The sequence below is a fragment of the Phyllobates terribilis genome, unplaced genomic scaffold, assembly GCF_046119375.1.
Source record: "Phyllobates terribilis strain yellow unplaced genomic scaffold, ASM4611937v1 Scaffold_3__8_contigs__length_932513732, whole genome shotgun sequence".
Classification (NCBI taxonomy): Eukaryota; Metazoa; Chordata; class Amphibia; order Anura; family Dendrobatidae; genus Phyllobates; species Phyllobates terribilis.
The window spans coordinates 284,971,654-284,983,156 of NW_027362763.1; the positions used below are offsets into that span (position 1 = coordinate 284,971,654).

Below are 11,503 nucleotides of genomic sequence, written 5' to 3' on the forward strand. Positions count from 1 at the left end.
ACTGACTCTAACTTATGAATATCCTTTTTAAAATGTGGAGACCAAAACTGGATCCCATACTACAGATGTGGTCTCACCAGTGATTTATAAAGGGGCAACAGTACGTTGGGATCGCGGGATTTTATTTCTCATTTTATACATCCTAAAATCTTGTTTGCTTTTGCAGTTGCTGCCTGACATGGAGTACTGCTGCTCAGCTTACTTGTAATCAGAATACCCTTCTCCTGTTCTGTAGTCCCGAGTATACTCCCATTTAATGTATATGTAGTGTAGGGATTTGTACTCACTGAGCTGCGTTGGAGGTAGGAACGGGTTCACACAGTGATGCAGTCCACAAGTTCAAACAAACTGGTGGTTTATTTAGTGTCCATACACCAGTTAAGAACAAAATTAACAGCCTTTTCCTGGCACAAAAAGGAATAACAGAACAAAGCTCAAAATAACAAGTCCATGGAGCATGGCTTCAGCCGTTTAAACAAGGTGCTTTTCTCTGCCTCCTGCAGAGTCTAAGAAGCACCTGCAAGGTCTGCTCACCTTGCCCAACAAACACAGACAGACTGAGACAGGCGCAGCTGTCTTAAATTAGCCTTCCAAGACCTGGACTGGAGGTAAGTGAGCAGCTGTTCCCCCCCCAGCTCTTTCAGCTGCTCGTAAAACCCGGCCCTGTAATCCGGACCCATTAAATTCCTCTCAGCACTATGTGTGCTGGAGCCTGCTTCTCCGGGTCCTACATCACCGAAGCTTGGCACTTCGGGGACACATACCTCCAGTCCACGACCTGTCCGACAGCCACCTTACATAACCCCCCTCTGCCCAAAGCCGGGGGGCTTGGCACATTCTGTCACCATGCAATAAACCCTTGACAAGGCATCAGCATTCCCATGTTGTTTCCCGGGCCTATGCTCTACCCGGAAACTAAAATCTTGTAGAGCCAGGAACCACCTAGTCATTCTGGCATTGTTCCCCTTCTTTTCTCGCATCCACCTCAGTGGGCCATGGTCTGACACTAACCTGAACCTTCTTCCTAACAGGTGATACCTCAGAGTGTCTAACGCCCACTTAATGGCCAAACATTCTTTTTCTACAATGGAGTAGTTCTTCTCACAAGCGGAGAGCTTGCGACTGAGGTATATTACAGGGTGTTCTTCTCCGTTAATCTCCTGGGACAAGACTGCTCCCAGCCCGACATCCGATGCATCCGTCTGGACCACAAACTCCTTGGAGAAGTTGGGCGCCACCAAGACTGGTTGTTTACAGAGGACCAGTTTCGATTCCTGGAAGGCCGCTTCTGCTTCCGGGGACCACTTGGCCATAGCTGACTTTGTCCCTTTCAGAAGATCCGTCAGCTGGGCTGCTATCAGGGCAAAGTTAGGGACAAATCTTCGATAGTAGCCCACGATGCCTAGAAACGCCCTGACCTGCTTCTTCAAGAGGGGCTGTGGCCAGTTCAAGATCGCCTCGACCTTATTTATTTGTGGTTTTATTTCCCCTCTACCAACCACGTACCCTAGGTACTTGGCTTCCTCCATCCCCATGGCACATTTCTTCGGGTTGATAGTAAAGCCCACCTTCCTTAGGGCATCAAGTATGGCTTAAACTTTGTCCAGATGACTTTCCCAGTCCTGGCTAAATATGACGATGTCATCTAGGTAGGCCACTGCATACTTTTTGTGGGGTGCTAAGATCCGGTCCATGGCTCTCTGGAAGGTGGCCGGAGCTCCCTGCAACCCAAACGGCATCCTGACGTATTGATAACATCCGTCTGGCGTCGAGAAGGCTGTCTTCTCCTTGGCCTCTTTGGACAGGGGAATTTGCCAATATCCTTTGGTGAGGTCCAGAGTGGTGATGTACCGAGCAGGTCCTAGCCTTTCGATAAACTCATCTACCCTAGGCATTGGGTAGGCGTCGAACTTTGAGACCTCGTTCAGCTTCCTATAGTCATTGCAAAACCGCCATTCCCCATCAGTTTCGGCACTAAGACTATAGGACTGGACCATCCACTTTTGGACTCTTCAATGACTCCCAGGTTAAGCATCCGCCTTACTTCTTTTGAGATCACCTCTCTGCTGGCTTCGGGGATCCGGTATGGTTTTAGATTGACGCTAACATGAGGCTCTGTGAGAACCTCATGCTCTATGACCTGAGTGAGTCCTGGCAACTCCGAAAACAGTTCTTTATTTCGCTGTAACAACTCTTTGCACTGTTGATTTTTGGCACGTGACAGTGACTCTGCCACCTTGACCTCTTTCACATCGGCCTCAGCCTCAGCCACTAAACAGGGAGCTTCCGCGGACTCTCTATCTTGCCATAGCTTAATCAAGTTAACATGGTAAATTTGGTAGGGCTTCCTCTTCCCTGGTTGGTGGATTTTATAGTTGACTTCCCCCCACTTTCTCTACCACCTCATAGGGGCCCTGCCACTTGGCCATGAACTTGCTCTCCACTGTGGGCACTAGCTGTTATGATCTGCTACAAGAACTAAGGAAAGATAGGAAAACTGTCCCTACAATAGGACTAAGCTGAGTCCCTACGATGCAGCGGGCAACCTGTTCCTTGTGAACAGACCCGCCTTCGTCCTCAGCTAGTCTGAACGCAGACCTATAGATATAAGGGAAGGGTCCCTAAAAGTACTAAGGACTGGGACAAAATTGGACACCTCCTAGCAGAAGTTGTAGCGGAGCAAAAAGACAAACAGACAAAAACACTTAGAGGTCCAAGGACCAAGCAAACTATAGAGATAGGTACAAAGCACCTGGCTAGATTAAGAGTCAAAGTAACACTGAAGTCCAGCAAAGCCAGAAGGGCGGAGCTGGAATAAATAGGCAGCAGGTCACGTGACCACAAAATAGAAAAAAACTAACAGGAGGGTTCTAACACTAGCACAAGCACTCGATCTCCTAGGTTGAACGATCTCACCCTGGCCGACCTATTATACACCCTGGACTGTGCCTCTTGTGCCTTGAGGAGGTGCTCCCTCACAATGGGCATCACGTGCGCAATCCTCTCTTGCATCTGGGCAACGCACTCCACCACGCTCCTATAGGGAGTGGTCTCAGCTTCCCAGGACTCTTTTGCCACATCCAGGAGTCCTCGAGGGTGTCGTCCATAGAGTTGTTCAAACGGGGAGAAACCTGTGGAAGCTTGGGGAACTTCCCTGATGGTGAACAACAGATAGGGAAGCAGATAGTCCCAGTCTCGGCCATCCTTTTTGCACTGCTTTCCTCAACATTGCTTTCAAGGTTTTGTGAAACCTCTCAACCAGTCCGTCTGTCTGGGGATGGTACACGGAGGTTCTCAGTTGTGCAATCTGCAGTGTCTTGCACAATCCCCTCATGACCTTTGACATAAATGGAGTTCCTTGGTCTGTTAGGATCTCCTTAGGCAACCCCATTCTTGAAAACATGTGGACTAACTCCTGGGCTATACACCTGGTGGAGGAGTTTCGTAGTGGTACAGCCTCGGTATACCGTGTAGCATAATCTAATACCACCAGGATATACTGATGCCCTCGGGCGGACTTGACCTGAGGCCCCACTAGATCCTTTGCTATGCGTTCGAATGGAACCTTGATGACGGGTAGGGGCACTAGGGGACTGCGGAAGTTGGCCACTGGGGAGGTTATCTGGCATGTGGGGCAGGAACGACAATAACTCTTTATTTCTCTATAGCAACCTGGCCAGTAGAATCTTTGGAGGATCCGTTCTTGAGTCTTGTCTGCACCCAGGTGACCACCCAACACATGAGAATGAGCCATGTCTAACACCCTGCGTCTATAGGGCTCTGGCACCAGCAACTGTTCTATTACCTCACCCCTTGGCTTGGTTACTCTGCACAGCAAATCCCCATTCACAGCAAAATGAGGGAACCGAGTGTCAGCCCCCCGGTTCCTGAGGCACCCCATTTAACACAGTAACATTTTCAAAGGCCCCTTTCAGAGTTAAATCCCTGAGTTGGGCAGTTCCAAAGTTTCCCTCGGACACCTCCAGCTCAGGGATATTGGCCTCAGGGGATGTTGTCTCATTCTCATCGCCCACCAGCACACACATGGGAAACTCATCTACTATGTTCTGCGGGTAAGTTTCCTTAGGGGCGATCTGGCTGTCATCTGAGCAATCAGGTGTCCCCGCTTTCCCCCACATTTCCCAGAATAATGCAAAGTCACGTCCAATTATTATGGGATGCAATAGGTCCTTAACGACCGCCACTTCATGAGATGTGGTGCCACAGTCCGTGTATACATCCACCTGGGCCACAGGATAGTTCTTAGCGTCCCCATGGATACACCGGACACCCACCACCTTCCCAGGAACCAGCCGATGAGGGAGTGTGGCCCTTATCAAGGTCACCAAACTTCCTGAGTCCAATCGTCCAGAGACTTGTGCCCCGTTTACTGACCCTGAGCATGCCTGAGGGCCCTCGCCATGTTGACGAACCGAGCTGCAGGTGGGGTAGGCAAAATAAGAGCAACGCTGGCCCATGTTGCAGTCCATTGGCTCAGAGTTTGACATCTCCAACACACTATATTATAGGGTGGGACCTTGGGCAGCAACTCAGACCCCTCCCGAACTCTAGGACGCCCCCCAGGTGTGGCGCTAGCTCCCTTCTTTTGGGTGTCCGCCGCCTTTTGGGAACCCCAGTATTGAGAGGCTACAACCCCTTGTTTTCCCAACAGACTCTCAACCTCCTGGTATCTTTCCAACAACCCCACCAAGTCATCGGCATTATGGGGATCTCCCTGGGCAACGCAGGATTTCACCGACTTCGGGAGAGAGTGTATAAACCTGTCTATAATGACTTTCTCCACCATCTGTGCTGGGGAGGAAGATTCAGGTTGCAACCACTTTTGGACCAGGTGTAGGTGGCCGAACATCTGGGACCAGGGAGGTTTGTCACTGCAATAGGCCCAGTGGTGCACCCGTTGCTGCTGCAGCTGCTCCCGATGCTGCTGCTGCATGCTCTGCTGGCTCTGCTGCATGCTTTGCTGGCTCTGCAGGTACTGCTGCTGGAACTGCACCTGCTGAGCCTGCTGTTGCTGATGCTGATGCTGGTGCTGCGCTTGTTGCGCCTGCTGTGCCTGCAACATATGTTTAAACAGGTTCTCCATCTCCTGCAGAGTCTAAGAAGCACCTGCAAGGTCTGCTCACCTTGCCCAACAAACACAGAGACTGAGACAGGCGCAGCTGTCTTAAATTAGCCTTCCAAGACCTGGACTGGAGGTAAGTGAGCAGCTGTCCCCCCCCCCCCCCCCAGCTCTTTCAGCTGCTCGTAAAACCCGGCCCTGTAATCCGGGCCCATTAAATTCCTCTCAGCACTATGTGTGCAGGAGCCTGCTTCTCCGGGTCCTACATCACCGAAGCTTGGCACTTCGGGGACACATACCTCCCGTCCACGACCTGTCCGGCAGCCACCTTACAGTAGCAATAGGATTACTCCGTCCTAGGTGCATTACTCTTCATTTATCTACATTAAACCTCATCTGCCAAGTGTTTGCCCATTCAGTCATCTTATCCAGATCGTTCTGCAATATCATAATATCAAGATCGAATTTTAATATCCTACATAGTTTGGTGCAGTCATTGTGTTCATAGACAATTATTTCTGGAAGTATTCCTGAGCCTATGCAGTGATTTGCAAGACCGAATCATGCTTGTTTATAATGCATTGCCGTCTGAGGTTCCATAGATCACGAGCGTCCAATAGTAACCATCGGCCTAGTCCCTTCTGCATGTAAATTTCTCCAGATTATCTTAATCTTTTGATAATATTATGTTCTGTAGTATTCAAAGTTTTGGCAATTTTATGTTGATCAAGAGAATCCGAGTAGTTCCTGGACAAACTAGACTGATATGTGCACCAAAAGCAGTTTTAACTGGTTGTTGCTGATAAGGGCTATGCTTTGCCACAGGTTTTGTAAGAAATGACATGTGTACTTTAAATTGAGCACCTTTAAATGGCTTTTTGTGTGTATGTAAATAAAGCAAAGTTGTGTCTCTGCTTCTTGTTGGTAAATGGGACAATTCTTGTTTAAAAGCAAATGCTAAAAATACAAACAAACCTAATATATCCTCTATTATCTCATTACGCTATAAAGAGATGGAAAAGTGAGAAGACTCACACAGTTAATGCCTAACAGAGTGTCTGCGAGCGAACACCGCCATCTGCTGGTCAAAGACAATAGGAAAAGGGAAAGGAGGGAGAATTGTATTAGCAGGAACTGAAGAGTGAAGTGCATGTTCCCTGGGGGAAGGGATTGGAGGATACACCAGCTCAGGTGATAGCTGTGTCGCAGTTAGATATTATAAAGGGACCAGGAGGGCAGAGGAGGGGAGGAGTCGACGGTTGAAGTTCTATCAGGACAGATGTATGGAAATAGCTGAGCCAGCTTATAGCCGCAACTACCAGCACGGACTAGACCAGTGAAGTGAAGTGAAGTGAAGTGAAGCCTTGAGTGAGGGAAAGGGATCCGAGAGATAGCCAACTGTAGAAATCGAGACGACCCGAGACAGAGAGCTGACCTAAGAAATACATTTAAATTGCAAAATACTTCACTGTATTTCAATAATTTGACAAATCTTCTTAATTCTGTATCCTAAACATCTAGACTGTTGTGTTAAATTAATGAACAATCTTTGGTTAAGTTACCACTGTGTTGTCATCTTCTGCGCTGTTGCATCCGAACACCTATTTAAAACAGCAGCAGAAGTCTGCCCTTAGTCCTGATAATATGCTGTATCAGTGTAAAGGACAGGCTGTTTAGCCCTGAGGATTGCCTAGAATAGACTAAATACAAGTTCAACAAGCTCTCATCTGTGAGAAGTTTTAGAACTAGAGTTTATATTCAGCCTAGGAGTGTAAAAAAATTCTATTTATGGACAGCAAGTAGAGATATTGAAAACTGTAGTAAATATAAAACACATAGGGAAATGTTATCAAGAATGGAATGTCCTTTATTGATCCTCTAGACTGGTGGAGTAAGGAGCACCAAAAATAAGATCTGCTTCAGCCACAAGCTGAATTAGGTTTCAGCTGCAATGTCTCCCAATTTTCTGGTGCGCATTATAGTCCATTTGTCATGATGTGATAGATCATACCCCCTTTTCTAATCCATACTCGCTCTTTTAAAAGTGTTGGGTTTGAGCGAAAAGACAAAAAGTTGCAAAATTTTGCACAAATCCAATTTGTGGCAAATTTTAACACCAGAATACTAGTGTAGAGGGGATAATAAATTGCCCCCATTGTAAATGAAAAAATTGCACACTTACATTTTATAATCACGAGGAGAGGAGGATAATACCAGCAACCGCAAAAAGGAAAAAATTTTACATAATTATTAGTATTTATTATGCATTGCTTATACAGTTATATCATATTCTGCAGTGCTTACAGACTTCATCACTGTCCCCATTGGGGCTCACAATCTACATTTCCTATCAGTATGTCTTTGGAGTGTGGGAGGAAACTGGAGAGCCCGGAGGAAACCCACGCAAACACAGTAAGAACATACAAACTCCTTGTAGATGTTCTCCTTGGTGGGATTTGAACCAGGACCCCAGTGCTGCAAAGCTACATTGCTAACCACTGAGCCACCGTGCTGGCCTAAAGTTCTCAAACACACTTTCTAGCAAATATGACCAGTGGGGATAAAATGTTCCTGTTAGAGCATAATGCAAATAATATACTTAACTGAATAATCATAAAATGAATATACCTAAATGAGTAAAATAATGTTGCGTGTATATCACATCTTCTCACACATGATGTGTCCCCCTTCTGCCCTGTGTCACTAGCTGTTGGCCCTATAATATCAGTACTCAATATAAGATTTTTCTGGCACATCTGCGCCATCTTAGTTAAACCCATAAACAGAAAACTGATGGTGAAAGATCAAAAAGTTTCAAAGATAAGACCCACATGCATGCTCCATTTTTTTATATTTATCTACCTAAAATTGACGTCATCTGTTTTTACACATGACCCTGAATATTACTGTCCCATCTTCACGACCATTCACCTCATCCCACTTTCGCATACCATTAATTAACACTTCATGTCGGACATTGCTTATACCGGTTGGGTAATGCCGCAGACAATATTCATGATATATTTAGGACTTACCCTTTGTTTCTGTTTTCCTGGCAGTTCTGCATATTGATTATACTCTTTCCAGGAGTCATTTTGCCAAATGTATTTGCAGACCAGATGTTCCGACATTGATCTCTTTTCATAGCTCTGGTTTTCCCATAAAGAAATATGTTCTTCAACTTAAAAGACTCAACGTGTCCAAAAGGGATTCTTTGTGTCATCTAACGACATGTCCTGCGGCCTTCCTGCAAGATGTGTACAGTAAACAGATGTGCAGTGGTTGTCGTATTTCACCATCACTCTGGTGTTCTGATCCCATACAGATCAATGCTGGAACTTACTACATGACTTTAACACAATTATCAAAATAAAGTGATTCATTAGAGAACAGGTAGTGTGATGCCTCAAGACAAGAGTGCAGTCTGGCCCTCAGCGAGCTTCTGATGTCCCCTCCTGTGTTAAGTTCCTAGAAAACAACACTGAGCAACACATATTCTAGCTGTGACTGGATGTGATTGCCATGTGAATTCACATAACAAGCAATGTGTTAATCACAGCAGAAAGTCAAGTGTTCACGAGACGTGGAAATGGGGCAGAACAAAATGATTAACAAAATACTGGTAGTTCTCAACAGTAACATCCCTCTATGTTCTATCTATCTGCTGTATCCATCTATCTACTGTAACTATTATCTATCCACACATCTATCTATCTATCTCTATATCTATCTATCCACAGATCTATCTATCTATCTATCTACATATCTATCTATCCACATATCTATCTATCTATCTATTATCTATCTATCTATCTATCTATCTACATATCTATCTATCCACATATCTATCTATCTATCTATCTATCTATCCATCTATCTATCCATCCACATATCTATCTATCTATCTCTATATCTATCTATCCACAGATCTATCTATCTATCTATCTACATATCTATCTATCCACATATCTATCTATCTATTATCTATCTATCTATCTATCCACATATCTATCTATCTATTATCTATCTATCTATCTATCTACATATCTATCTATCCACATATCTATCTATCTATCCATCTATCTATCCATCTATATATCTATCCACATATCTATCTATCTATCTATTATCTATCTATCTACATATCTATCTATCCACATATCTATCTATCTACAGTATCTATCTATTATCTATCTATCTATCTACATATCTATCTATCCACATATCTATCTATCTATCCATCTATATATCTATCTATCCACAGATCTATCTATCTATCTATTTATCTATCTATCTATCCACATATCTATCTATCTATCTATCTATTATCTATCTATCTACATATCTATTTATCCATCTATATATCTATCCACATATCTATCTATCTATCTATTATCTATCTATCTATCCACATATCTATCTATCTATCCATCTATATATCTATCTATCCACAGATCTATCTATCTATCCACATATCTATCTATCTATCTATCTATCTATCTACATATCTATCTATCTATCTATCTATCTATCTATCTATCTATCTACATATCTATCTATCTACATATCTATCTATCTACATATCTATCTATCCACATCTATCTATCTACAGTATCTATCTATTATCTATCTATCTATCTACATATCTATCTATCCACATATCTATCTATCTATCTATTATCTATCTATCTACATATCTATTTATCCATCTATATATCTATCCACATATCTATCTATCTATCTATCTATTATCTATCTATCTATCCACATATCTATCTATCTACATATCTATCTATCTACATATCTATCTATCTACATATCTATCTATCTACATATCTATCTATCCACATATCTATCTATCTACATATCTATCTATCCACATATCTATCTATCTATCCACATATCTATCTATCTATCCACATATCTATCTATCTATCCACATATCTATCTATCCATCTAGCTAGAAATCTAACTAAAATAAAAAGATGTGTGCAGCACCAGCAATAGACAAATAGTAGGGTGCAAACCGGGATAACCGCAGCTTTGAAAGGATTGTTAAGAAAAGGCCATTCAAAAATTTGGGGGAGATTCGCAAGGAGTGGACTGCTGCTGGAGTCACTGCTTCAAGAGCCACCACACACAGACGTATCCAGGACATGGGCTACAAGTGTCGCGTTCCTTGTGTCAAGCCCCTCATGACCAATAGACAACGCCAGAAGCGTTTTACCTGGGCCAAGGAGAAAAAGACCTGGACTGTTGCTCAGTGGTCCAAGGTGTTGTTTTCAGATGAAATTAAATGTTGCATTTCATTTGGAAATCAAGGTCCCAGAGTCTGGAGGAAGAGTGGAGAGGCCACAATCCAAGCTGCTTGAGGTCTAGTGTGAAGTTTCCACAATCAGTGATAGTTTAGGGAGCCATGTCATCTGCTGGTGTAGGTCCACTGTGTTTTATCAAGACCAAAGTCAGCGCAGCTGTCTACCAGGATATGTTAGAGCACTTCATGCTTCCCTCTGCCGATAAGCTTTTTGGAGATGGAAATTTCATTCTCCAGCAGGACTTGGCCCCTGTCCACACTGCCAAAAGTACCAATACCTGGTTTAAAAACAACAGTATCACAGTGCTTGATTGGCCAGCAAACTCGCCTGACCTTAACCCCATAGAGAATCTATGGGGTTTTGTCAAGAGGAAGATTAGAGACACCAGACTCAACAATGCAGATGAGCTGAAGGCTGCTATCAAAGCAACCTGGGCTTCCATAACACCTCAGCAGTGCCACAGGCTGATCGCCTCCATGCCACGCCGCATTGATGCAGTAATTGATGCAAAAGGAGCCCCGACCAAGTATTGAGTGCATTTACTGAACATACATTTCAGTAGGCCAACATTTCGGATTTAAAAAAATATTTTCAAGCTGTTATAAAGTATTCTAATTTACTGAGATAATGACTTTTGTGTTTTCATTGGCTGTCGGCCATAATCATCAACATTAACTGAAATAAACACTTGAAATAGATCACTCTGTTTGTAATGACTCTATATAATATATGAGTTTCACTTTTTGCATTGAAGAACTGAAATGAATTAACTTTTTGATGATATTCTAATTTAGTGAGAAGCACTATCTATCTATCTATCTATCTATCTATCTATCTATCTATCTATCCATATTTATATAGCTATGAAAAAACATACACTATAAAGTATTATGATAAAAATGATACATATTTCCTGAAAGTATCCGTTCTAGTAATGCCTGTGTTATTATGTAATGCTTGCCTCATCTGAGCTGTAACATACTCTATAGGACAGGAGCTTTATATACACAACCACAATGACAGTAATGGAGGCAGTGATCATGTAATGAACCACGTGTCTGCTACATCCACAGCATCCCTTATCATTATAAGTTATTGAATTGGTCTA

At 43.5% G+C, this 11,503-nt stretch overlaps 1 pseudogene; it reads right to left on the minus strand.

The window, feature by feature from the left end:
• The window catches only part of LOC141258532 (transient receptor potential cation channel subfamily V member 6-like), an 83,251-nt pseudogene extending 74,718 nt beyond the window's left edge, over positions 1-8,533 (minus strand).
• Positions 8,534-11,503: the final 2,970 nt, after the last annotated feature.